Here is a 13,104-nt window from a genome sequence, read left to right as displayed (position 1 = left end):
TGCAACCAGCCCTAATTTTTCTACGTCTGTCTGCAGACCTCTGCTGCTGTGTGCATTCACTTTATTGGCCATTGGACGAAGGCCTATGGATCATCGAAGATGTGTTTATAGATTGTCAATGGCCCCCATCCATGATCAAACAAACTTGTGCAGACTAGTACTTATAACATCAGGCTCACACACAAATTTTACATCATATCAACATATATTCACTAAAATCACTTAATTTAAGCCATGTCCACACTGAACAAATGTTTGACAAACATGTTTGTTGAAACAGTTTGGGTAAATTTTATTATGTTTGACAAACAATGTTTGCCCGAGGCTAGTGTGGACGCATCACCAAACAAGATATTTGTAAGTGGGGAGAACAGGTTTTATGTTTTACAGCTGTCAACACTGCAAATGTTTGGAAAAACAGTAATTTTTTTTCAAAAAACAATGATTGTCCAAACTTTTAAGAATGTTTGTCCCTGAGCTCCTCAACAAACATGTTTGCCGAACATTTGTTCAGTGTGAACACGGCTTTATATGGGCTACTTTATTCAAATTAATAAAAACTAGTAGGTAGTACCCTTTTAAAGTTTTTTATAAAAGGATACTACAAGCTTTTATATTGTTTTCATTAATTATTAAGTACTGGTTTACACAAGCTTTTTTGACAGTGGATAAAGGCCTTAAGATAGGATTTTAGAACTGATGAGAAATAATTTTAGGTGATTTGAATAACTGAACAGTTGCCATTTCAAATTTAGTCCAAATCAAAAGATGTGGTTTGATTAGTTGTTGATCCCTAGTTTTTTGGTGCGGAGGTGTGCTGAAGCTGAAGTAACCAGTTATGCATAGCCAACTTCTGTATTATTCCTGATTATAAAATTACTACATGCTAGACTTGTTGGCTCAAGCCAACAAATAGCTATAGTAAACGCAAATTGGTGAGGTCAAGGTCTACAAATACAGGTCATGACACAATCCTGTGATGCATTGCAAAATCGCCATTTTATGGGGTCCTAGTTCACCAATTTTCAAATTTATGACCTGTTATCATTATGGATTGAACAACATGATGTGTCATTTTGTAATATTGTTCAAGGACTATTGCTTGGCTTTGAATTGTAAAATAAATTGTTCAGGTAGAATAATAACATTTAGATTCCAACTAGGAACTGAATTGTTGATTTTTAGATTTAATTGATCAGGAACTTGAAACTCTTTTTGAAATTGGCCTCGCATCTTTCTGTCTTGCCCAATGCTTTATGAATCATAATACAAGAACAAGAACAATTTCTAATAATAAATGAATAATTAAAGCATTTATTGTTGAAATTTCATAATTAAGAAATTGAAACCCTGAATTCACATATTATTATGAACTATAATATTGTTTTTAAAATGCATAATTTTGTTACGAGCAAATTGAATTAGATTGGATTTTCAATGTACCGCCATAAAGACCTCATGGCCGCTCCATGAGGAACACGAGTGTCATGACCTGTATTTATAGACCTTGGGTGAGGTGGGCGATGTTGGCACCATCTCTGAGTGAAATTGGTAAATTTAAAGCTTTGAATTGCATTCATGTTACTCTAGATATTGGAGATGTGTCAATCATATTATGACAATTTAATTTTAAAATCAGGTTTTATTTATGTTCTAGAGAATAACAAACAAAGAATCGTCACTTGTACAATTACAACGGTTCAGTGAAGGCTTGAATTGGTGCTTGAAATGTTGATGTCCATTCCAAATTATTCAGTTCGAATGAAATACATGGCTGAATTTGGAAAATCTTGAAAAAAAGTATTTTTAATGAGAAGTCAGGTTACAAACATGAAGGAGACGAGCTGTTTGAACCTTTTTTACTACTTGAAATTTACCAATTTCACTCATGGATGGAGCCACCATCACTCGCCTCTCTAATTTGCGTTTACTATAGCAACAACTCAGTTGGTTGATTGAATTCTATTTGCTATATTTAAGGCCCTTAGGCCTGCCGCAAAGTAGACCCACACTAATCCATGAAAAGCAACCCGTGGGATGTTTTGTAAACCATTGCTTTAGAATTATTCATAATCAATCAGCTGACAAGTGAATTGCCTTTTTCATTCCATGTATTACACAGATGTCTAGAAAGAAAAGCCTAGCAATGGTTTACAATAAACATCCCATGGCGTGGGTTGCTTTTAATGGATTAGCATGGGTCCACTTTGCAGTGGGCCTCAATAGTGAGATTTATTTTATAAAGTCAGTGGAAAACGAGTTGACAATTCTCTGTACCCACCGACTTCTAGAATAATATGATTCAAGTCATCCTGGTATTCCTATCCAATACAGAGTTTCACAAAAAAAGGTGTAACAGTTGAAGACCATAAATATGAAATTTGCACCAAAATATGTCAGGTAAAATTTTCTTATATCAGTCTTAGTTTTTGAGATTTTTGAAAACGACAACTCTAGAAAACTCAGTCAAAATACAAATCCAATGATATATGATTATAAAGAGAAAGAAATTTCCAATAAGATCCGAAATTTGTCTCTGACGTTTTTGAAGAGTATGAATTTCATTATAGCTATTGTATGATGATGATGGTAGTGGAGGTAAAAGAGGATAGAGCTGCCAGACAATGAAAGCAATGTTAAATAGGTGCTGACTTTATAACGTAAATTCTACTATAGCACCATTTTGATGCTGTGGAAGAGGTAAATCAGTCAAGGGATCAGCTAATGAGACTGTGACTGTCCCTTTGGCACGTCCTAACTTTACTAGTTGGTAAGTTGTCCAACGTCAGCTCTGCTTGTAAGTATGCTTTCGAGTACATTGTCTTTCGTACCTCCATCAGAGGAAAATTTTATGCGCAAGATATCGCATCCTCAAAAATCATACGCTAACGTGTATCCAAGCTATAGAACACAAACATGTTCTGAGATGCATGTTTCCTGCTTTCCAACTATAAAAAACAATTGAAGTTATATCAGCATATCAATATATAATATTAGCTATTTAAAAGCAAAAAAACTCACACAAAACCTACCTATCGCAAAAAACCTACACAGTTTGACTGAAAGTCAGCTTATGAATTTTGGGTATGCGATATTTTGATTTTGTGATAGTTATGGCAAGATTTCAAAGATATCGATCGAAGCAACATGTCGGTGCCATAATTTGGATAAATATTATTATTCTTGAAAATCTATATACCAAGCAAAATTATCGACATTCAACCGATATATATCGTATGTTCAGATATCGATATATCGGAAGGCAAAATATCGATACTTGGTTGCCATTTAGCGCTCCAGGTGGTTGTTTCGTCAACTACAATTTCAAATTTCTGATTGGAAAATCTAAAATAATTTGAATACTGTCGTTCAAAAAAGCTGATTCAATTCCAGTCCTTATCAAGTGGTTTTGAAATTCTCTTGTAATCTACTCACGGCAATTCAAATGCCTCAAAACCATGATAAGTCACTGTTCATAAAAAATAAAGTTCAAGAAGCGTCTTCTCCCTGTCTTTTCTACTGGGATGGCGTGGATCAATAATTATCAGTAATAGCATAGACAAAAAAGGCTATATTAATAATGATTCAGTTTTTTGAAAGGTTAGGTTGATAGATATTTTATTCTACTCTGTTAAAATGTAAATCTTACTGCAGTAGTGATATTCAGTTATTAGTGAACTTCAACGAGCCATCTGACAAGAAATATCAATATAGTGAGGTCCACGTTATAATGACAGTGGATAAAGATAGAAGAATAGTGATGCCGATTCTCTGCATTAATTAATTATATTTCTACACTGTCATAAACATAATTGGCATCGTTGTGGACCTAGAAAAGGATAATACCACCGGCTTTTTCGAATGATGTACAAGGATAGCAAAACCAAAGTTGATTTAATAGTCATTATAACGTGGACCTCACTATAGAACCCTTCATATTTGTTTTGCGATAAATTTGTTTCATCACACATTTACGCAGTCTCGCTAATAACGATCGATACTGTGAGTTCGATATATTTCCAATTCCACATACTTTCAATTCCACCAGCTGACAAGATATTTTGAGTTCCGCCGGCCTGCACGATATTCGGAGTTCCGCCTGTCAACATATTCGGAGTTCCATATATTTCCAATTCCGGCCAGCTGCAAGATATTTTGAGTTCCAGATATTCCCAATTCAGGCGACCCGTCACAATTACCGCTATTACATTATTCAAGAAGCTGATTTTCGTCTAACCTCCATTCGAGAAGTTTGTTCTGCTCAAAATATTGTGTTTCACTCAGACAAGTTGCTCTGTGTGCTTACAAGTCAAGTCAGGCGCCAAATTTACTTCCAATTATATATTGTTAGCATATTTCAATAGAAGGCTATTGTATTTTCCAATAATATTATTAGGAAGAGCATGAATTGAACTACGAACAGGCAATCATTGCCTATAATTCAAAAGAAGCATTTCAACTTATTGAAGAAAGGCCAAGGTCATTGGATAAATGCATGCAATCAATTTTTTTATAATTGAATGCTAAGAAAGTTGATTAAAATTGAAATAATATTCAAGTCAATGCTTGCTTGACTATTGAATTACATAAATTTTCTGAATAGTTATTTATCCCTCAGATTATTTTTGGAATTCTCCTATCTCCTGGAAATTATTTTCAGAAACCAGCTGATTTTGGTAAACAACAAAACAGGACAGCGTTCTGTATTTTTACTTGCTCAAAGGTACCGCAGTTTTTGATTGGTGTACTCACGTCACGTGACCGTATTCTGCGCATGCATTCGTAAAAGAGTTTCAGCCATATTGATATTGGTGTTTTCTTCAACTTTGTGCTTTTTCAAGAATTTCAGGTATGTACAAATTTTGAATCACTTTATAATTCTAATAATAAATCTACGAAATTCCCTGATCTAAAAATCTTATGCGTCAAGATGGTCATGCCTAGAATTTTTTGATATTAGTAGATGTAGATCTTGTCTTTGCCACCTTGGCTGATTTGCTGTAGACTAAGTTTTTGTCTGTATTTCTGGTCACAGCACGTTTATTTCTACACATCGCTATAGAAATATTCTTCAATTTCGTTTAATATAGCTGCAGATAACTATACAGGTTTGACGTATTTTAATTTGTTTATGATAAAGCTAGGTATTATTTGTTTATCTGCTGGACAGTCATGGTGTGTGTTCTATACACTTTATTTTTCAATGTGATTTACATGCTTGCCCACTAATAACATCAATTGAAAAATTTATCAGATTTTTCAGCCCAATCAGGCTTATTATGTAGGTCTGCTATATCTTTATGATTCTGTTTGATTTGTTCAGTTTTAGAGAATGTAGGGTAAATTTTGGTTAGAGAAGACTTTTCAAATGTGTATGACTAACTTATTCTCAGTTTTTTCTGTAATAACGACAGCTTACCAAAATTATTCTCATTTATCACTAAATTCTGTGAAAATATTGAATTGGTTAGGAGATTAACCCTTTTTAGTACGGTAATATTTAGCATGGGCTACTAGCCTATTCATAATGTTTTATAGGCTATGTTATCAATTGAAAACACTTCTCTTCAAACATTGTATATTCTATTTGGGTGTCGCTTTACAACGTTTTTAAACAATATTGAATTACATAAAATCTGGAATAAATTACATTTTTAAAAGTAGGTCAAATGTCCCAACACTACCAATGTAGGTAACTTGCTATTATGTTAAGTATTCTTTCAACTGAACATGGAAGGGTGACCGCTGTTTTACCAGTGGTGCTAACTTGATTCTTCTTTTTCATTTTTTGGTATCTGGATGATTTGATCATAGACTGCTCTGGTATAAACTAGGTATGTGAAAAAACTTTCAGTATCATTGATCGCTTTACAGTATTTCAAAATTATTAGCTCATAGCCTATTATGAAAGAGTTGACAACATATAGGAGTAAGATCTTGTTGTCACAAACATTTGACAATTATTTTTAAATTAAAAGAATTCTATGTGTTTGTTTCACGTAGGCGACATCAGGCCTGGTGTCCGAATGTAATATGGGGAATTAGTTATACTGACTAATATATTAGGCCTACAGGGTTTCTTCGGCGACTCAGCCTGGTGTTAATAAGGGGGTTCAATTCTTCATAAGACCCGTATTACATAAAGACACTAAGCTGGAACGGTATTAGGACACGAAGTGTCTAAGCCTGTTGCAAGGCATAAACTCTTATTGAGTCAACTACTCTAGGGACACCAGACTTTAACTACCTGTTAACAGCATTTATACCGGTATTACTTGCACCGTTTTTAGGTTATGTTACAACTGTCATGCATATGTTTCACATTATCGTTGCTAGAGAGGCTTAAACTGTGTCTTTGGTCAATGGGCGGTAAACTTATGTGTATATTCTGATTAAAATTGCATTTTATAATACTGTCTGACATGCCACGTGACTGTTCCTTATATATTTAAGTATATTTTAAGGCCGTCATTCATGATATACTTGGGAGACTACTCAAAATCGCTTCCAAGTGGCTTCGATCACGCCAATATAATTTTTTTTCAAATTGCATCCTTGCCTGTCTTGCACAAGTCTTGGACGCATATAGCCAACATCCTCAGCAAGAACAAGTAGAAAAGGCAGGTAGTAAATAATAAAAAAACATGAAGCTTATGCCAATGAGCGTGGTAATGGAAAATGATAATTCAGAAAAATTCCGTATTCGAAGTAAATTTTGTAGCTTGCAGATATGGGAGAGGTAGCTGAAAGTGTTTGACTAAAATAAGTGTTACAATCTGGGAATTAGAATGCAAGTATAAGATAATGGAAGTAATAATGCAAGTATAAGATTATGCAAGTGAGAAACATTGCTGGAAGTGTTCAGTTATTCTACATTTGCTCTAATACACTCATTTCATATAGGACATTTCACATAGGAAATATGAACCAAAAATCTGTTGATACTGGAGTAAAACTAAAAACTTTTATACGGTAGCCGTTGAGTGACAAACAATAGCCGTTGAGTGACAAACAATAGCCGTTGAGTGACAAACAATAGCCGTTGAGTGACAAACAATAGCCGTTGATTGTACAGTACAATATTTTGTCACTCAACGGCTACCGTATAAAAGTTTTTTAGTTTTACTCCAGTATCAACAGATTTTTGGTTCATATTTCCTAAACATGAAAACAATTTATATTAATAGACAAAACTGAATCCATTAATAGATAGTTTTGTTGTCATGTTTAAGTTATCATTCCACCTAATGACTATGTTTAAAACTTTCGGTTTTGTATGTGAAAGATCAGTTGATCTGATGAAGCTTATTAATGATCATTATAGTGATCTGTAGTTCCTAAATGTAGTTTAGTTTATTCTTGATCGTAAGTTCTAAATATACAAGCTCATTTTAATGAATGGTTATTATAGCAATTGTTTGTGAAAACTTGAGTTGACCGTGAACACGAATGAATATCTTTATTAGGAATTCACAAATTTATTCTTATGACTATCAAGTCCTGGTGAGTATTAGAAAACAATCAACTGCCTTATACATTTTGATGGAACAAATCTCAGGTATTGTGTTTTCAACTTATTCTGATCCACTTATAAATGTGATTCTGTTCAAGAAAATTTTGAATACAAAAATTGGTTATTGACTTCTTTCGTACCTTATCCAAACAACATTTAAAAAAATCAGTTCCACAACTACAATATATTTTGCAAGAACCTATGTTTACAGTGATTGGACTAGGCTACAGTAAAAAAATAACGTGTATTCACCTTGAAGTGAATAATACTAGGATTATACTAGCTTGAAATGCTTTCTGATGAGGTGTTCAGTAGAGATGCATGTTTAGTATTTGATATTGAAGTGCCTACTGTTGCATTATGACTGAATGAATGCTATGTTTGCAGATGTGTCATTATTTAGAGAAGCATTAATAGTTGTTGTGTACCTATCTTTAACAACGCTCTATCTCTCTTTTGTATACGTTTAACTATATTGGTGGTTTGTGTCACGTATTATTATGTCTATTTAGTTGAGTAAAATCTATTAATTGAAACAAGGTCTATCAAAAATTAATCTATTCCCAATATGGGTGTGGTAAGATGTGTGAAGCGGTATACTTTACACAACGTACTACTTCCCAACATTATTTAACACAAAGACTTTAATGTATAATTATTCCTGTATTTACTATAGGGCTTACTGTGTTGATATTAGGTTGTTATTTATTTATTAGGTTAGCACAAACAATACAATGATTGGAAAAAAATGATCAGGCTATTGTCGAAAACTTCTACAATTTCTGTATAATACTGTAAATTAAAATCTGAATTATATTTAGAAACTTCGTGTCTTCTACTAAAACTCTTAACTGTGACATTCGCTAAGTAAATACATTTCTGGTGATACTAACAAGAAAACCCGGATCAAACTACAAAAATAAATTAACTTATACACTATTTATGAATAATATTAATCAATAGAATCTCTTTTAATTTGAAACATAGAATCATTTATTCAAAAAGAATTAATGATTAAATGATAATACTATTTCCAAATCACCTACATGTTAACTTTTCATTTATTTATGAAAACATGGAAGCATACAGGATTTCTCCCAAAAATTGCTTCCATAACAACATATTACAATAATTCATTATACATAGTAAGAGTAGAAAAGAAAAAGAATATTACAAAAAAAAGAATATTAAAAATAAAATTGAATTGCAGTAAAAATTGTATAAATACTACTGTAGAACTACACCACACCACAACAGATGCAATGAGTGGTGAATTTATTTGATTTTTATACAAAAGAAAAATATTTATAAAATACTGAAAATATATAGAATACAAAGTACATCACTACAAGTCTATCACCACAGCAATAAATTCAAGTCATCATCTTCATCATTATTGGCACTACAGCCCATGTAGAGCCTTAGCCTTTACAACTACATCCTTCCACCCCTCTCGACATTCTGCTGTTCTTCTCCATCTTCTTACACCCAGTCTTCGCAAATCCTCTTCCACATCGTCAACCCACCGCTTTCTTGGTCTTCCTTGTAGTCTTCTTCCTCCTTGTTTGCCTTCCAGCACAATTTTTGGCATCCTCCCTTCCGGCATTCTGCACACATGAGACAGCCCATCTCAGCCTCATACTTTTCACAACAGATAGAATACTGGTCTCCTCGAACAATCTTCCTAGTTCCTCGTTTGTTCTTATCCTCAATAAATTCAAGTAAACGACAAAAAAAACTGTATAATATACCGAAGTTATTTGTAAAGTAGATATCAAATCACAGACTATGATATGCATACTCAACTGTATTAGAAAACACGTTAATATTAGGAAAATTACCCGATTATTACAAAAATAAAACTTGCTGATACAAAAAACCGAATTAAACTGGTGATACTAAAATAACCGAATTAAACTACAATAAATTAAATTAAATACAATAAATGCAATAAATAAAATAAATTATACACCATTTATGAATAATATTAATCAATAAATCTCTTTTAATTTGAAACATAGAAACATTTATTTGAACAGAATTAATGATTAAATGATAATACTAGTTTCAAATCACCTGTACATGTAAACTTCCACTATAATTGGCTGTTTTTAAAATAATTGTGAGTTGTAGCATAGAGAAACGAAAGCATAGATATCCCAGGGTATGGGGCGTTTATGTCGCAAGTTCTACTGTTATCCCAAGCCGATAGTTCACATAGTTCTTTCCTATGCAGCTGTGTGACGCTGGTAGTTCTCAAATTGTGCCATTCATACACTATCACCCCAACAAAACAGTAAAAATTGACGATAATCGACTGTATTCGGCTTGAGATAACAGTAAAACTTGCGACATAAATTCCCTATACCATGGGATATCTACTTACGCTATTGTTTCTCTATGGTTGTAGTAAATGTGTAATATAATTATGATGTACAGTATAGATGGGTGAAATGAGAATGTAGTGAAAGTCACTTTGAACAGTCTGCATTGGTTCAATGTGTAGCATTGATTCTATCGTTGATGTAAGCTGAATCGAAAAGAATCTCATTACGTCAGGAATAATTAATTCCTCTAATTATTAGACTTGAGTTCCATCAAATAAAACACCAACAAAATCCAATGTCGGCATTCCTTATAGATATAGTAAGGCCCGGTTGCACAACAGCCGGTTAAATTTTAACCGTGATTACTTTCACGAGAACCAATCAGAGAAGGCGTTTTCGAAAAAACGGCTTCTCTGATTGGTTCTCGTGAAATTTCGTTAAAATTTAACCGGCTGTTGTGCAACCGGCACTTTGAGTCAGATTGGAGCGAACAAGTAGAAGCTTTCCCTCATCTGGTATTAGTTTTTTAATATGCTACCAAACGAAATAAGAAGCATGCCCCTTGTGACTTTCAATAGAAGGTTGAAGTCATGGTTGATCTCCAACCCCTTCTATTATATTAATGAATTCTTACTTACTTGATACTTGAATCCTTCGTCGTTAGCTGGGATGACCAGACAGACTGTTTCAAGGAAGACGAGGGGCACGTTCCCTCAGATTTTGGTGAGACCATGGACATCGTTGGGGAATAAAGGCTCATCCTCCAGCTCCGTCAGCGAATAGGTGGGCCGCTCTACCAGTCGCTCCTCTATCGTGCGTTTGAAAGCATTTTCTTCAGTATCCTTTAAGCTGCGTACACATATTCGCGCTTCCAACCCGCACCGAGCACGCTCCTCCCTCGTACCACCATCGAACCACAGTCGCTCCACCATCGAACCACAGTCGCTCCGCCCACGCACCCATCATGTACGTTACGGAAGATGTTAGATCTTCTCGCGTTCCCCGGTCGAACCACTCTTGCTCGCCGGTCGATCATCAATCGCTCTGCTGGAGTGACGTTCGGTTGCGGAGCAGAGCGAAAGTCTGTACGCACCTTAACAGACCTGGGGAGCTGATTGAACAATTTAAGAGCCGCTATGTGGAAGCTTCTTTGGGTCCACTGTCAGTCTGCTACGGGGTATATCCAAGTTCCCTGCACCTCGGGTTTAGTGAGCATGTACGCTACTCCGTTTCTTCAGGCTGTCCACTTTGTCTTTTACATATATTAAAGAGCAATATATGTACTGGCTGAACATTGTCACAATTCTCAGTTTTCTGAACAGTGGCCTGCAATGTTCCAGGCGGTCCGAGAAGGTTATGATTCTGATTGCCTTTTTCTGAAGCAGTAGCACGTCCGATGCAGTCGAAGCATGCCCCCAAATCAAAATCACGTAGGTTATATGGCTGTGGAACAGTGAGTGATAGGATGTCAGCAAATAATCCATCGTCACCACATATCTCAGCTTTCTGAGCAGATGAAGCAGTCTTGAAAGTTTCGTACAAGTCTGAGTGATGTGTACATTCCATTTCAGCTTCCTGTCAATCCAGAATCTCAACAATTTCACTGGCACATTTTCAACATTCTCAGCTTCATTTTTTAATGAGCAAATGTGAGTTAGGGATTTGTCTTCATTGAGTTTCAGGCGATTTGTCAGGAACCATCCCTTTGCCTCACGGGTGAGAATTTCATTTCTTGCATAGACCCGGTTTCTTGAATTTCCTCTTGGCATAATTGTTGTGTCATCCGCGAATAGTATGGAGTCGGTAGCTGGTGTGAAGTCATTTGTTAGCAGTATGAACAGCAGTGGGCCCAGTACAGATCCCTGCGGAACTCCATGCTTTATATCTCTGATCTGAGAACTTGCTCCTCTTATTGAGACATCTTGTTTCCGGTTCTCAATTCTGGGAGGCCAACCTCAACTCGATGATTGCCAGCTCATCTGTACAGTAATTATTTTATCTATATATTATATAAAAGCGAAAAGGCACTCACTCACTCACTCGCAATGATTAACAGCTGATTATTATTTCTGTGTGTGGCCAGCTCACAAATCTTCTCCCATAAGGATTGCATGTAAACTGTAAAGGGCCGTAGGAAAGAGTCCTCAAGCACTACCTCCGTAAACAGAGGTAAACAGAACTTGTTTAGGGAGGTAGTGCCTGAAGTCGGATTATAAATTTGATAGGTCATAAACCTGGTCCTGAACATAACTAAAAAAATCATCAAATTCGATGCACACATAAAAAAGTTATTGAATGTCAAAATTTGAGGCTTGATTTTTATTTATCTATATATATAAAAGCGAAATGGCACTCACTGACTGACTGACTGACTGACTCACTCACTCACTCACTCGCATAACTAAAAATCTACCGGACCAAAAACGTTCAAATTTGGTAGGTATGTTCAGTTGGCCCTTTAGAGGCGCACTAAGAAATCTTTTGGCAATATTTTAACTCTAAGGGTTGTTTTTGAGGGTTTAAAGTTCGTCTTTTAGCATGTATATTCTTCTTCTCCCAATCTCTTAATTATAATTGAAATTTCCATATCATATGTTACTATAGAACTATAATCTAGATTGAGTACCTCTTCGAAACAGTTGTTAACTGGCAACTAAATTAATAATTTTGTCAGGTTGGCATTAAGTTGAGTTGACTATATTAGGTTGGCACCAAGTTGAAGATTTAAATGCATTTATCGCGGAAAAATTGATTGGGCACTGCTACTTCAATCCTGGGAATATTATATTACTCGCTTCGCTCGCCATATCCGTTTAGCCAGACGTTTAGTCTGGACCCCCGACTGGATTGCTCTAACATATGATAAAAATGCTCAAATGAAAAATGCAGGCGAGCGAAGTGAGCCTGCTGATCTCATTCTTGGACGATCCAGTCGGGGGTCCAGGGGGCGGAGCCTGACGGCTAGTTTACTATATTCGCAAGTTAACCACATCACATTCTTAGGATATACTAATTTCATCTCTGAGGATTAAAACTTATTTTGCATGTATCATATTCCCAAAGACTAAGTTTGATGCATTCTGTGATGGTGGTTTGAGTTGATAATATATATTTTGTTGATGTGATGATGTGACCTAGCCTAGTATACTTGATGTATTTTTTGGCTGAAATAAATCATTGCATCATTGAGTCCACGTTATAATGGCAGTGGAAAAAGATAGGTGAACAACGTTGCCGATCCTCTGTCTTGTCAATGCCTTCTAT

General features: G+C 35.2%; 1 protein-coding gene across 1 annotated transcript in view; it reads left to right on the top strand.

The window, feature by feature from the left end:
• Positions 1–4,706: 4,706 nt before the first annotated feature.
• The window catches only part of LOC111061659 (GRB10-interacting GYF protein 2), a 91,430-nt gene continuing 83,032 nt past the window's right edge, over positions 4,707–13,104 (top strand). Inside the window, 1 exon segment of the mRNA XM_039425304.1 lies at positions 4,707–4,849. The gene's annotated coding sequence lies outside the window, so the exon portion shown is untranslated.

Source organism: Nilaparvata lugens, chromosome 3 (genome assembly GCF_014356525.2).
Source record: "Nilaparvata lugens isolate BPH chromosome 3, ASM1435652v1, whole genome shotgun sequence".
Lineage (NCBI taxonomy): Eukaryota > Metazoa > Arthropoda > Insecta > Hemiptera > Delphacidae > Nilaparvata > Nilaparvata lugens.
This window is presented reverse-complemented; position numbering and strand designations above follow the sequence as displayed.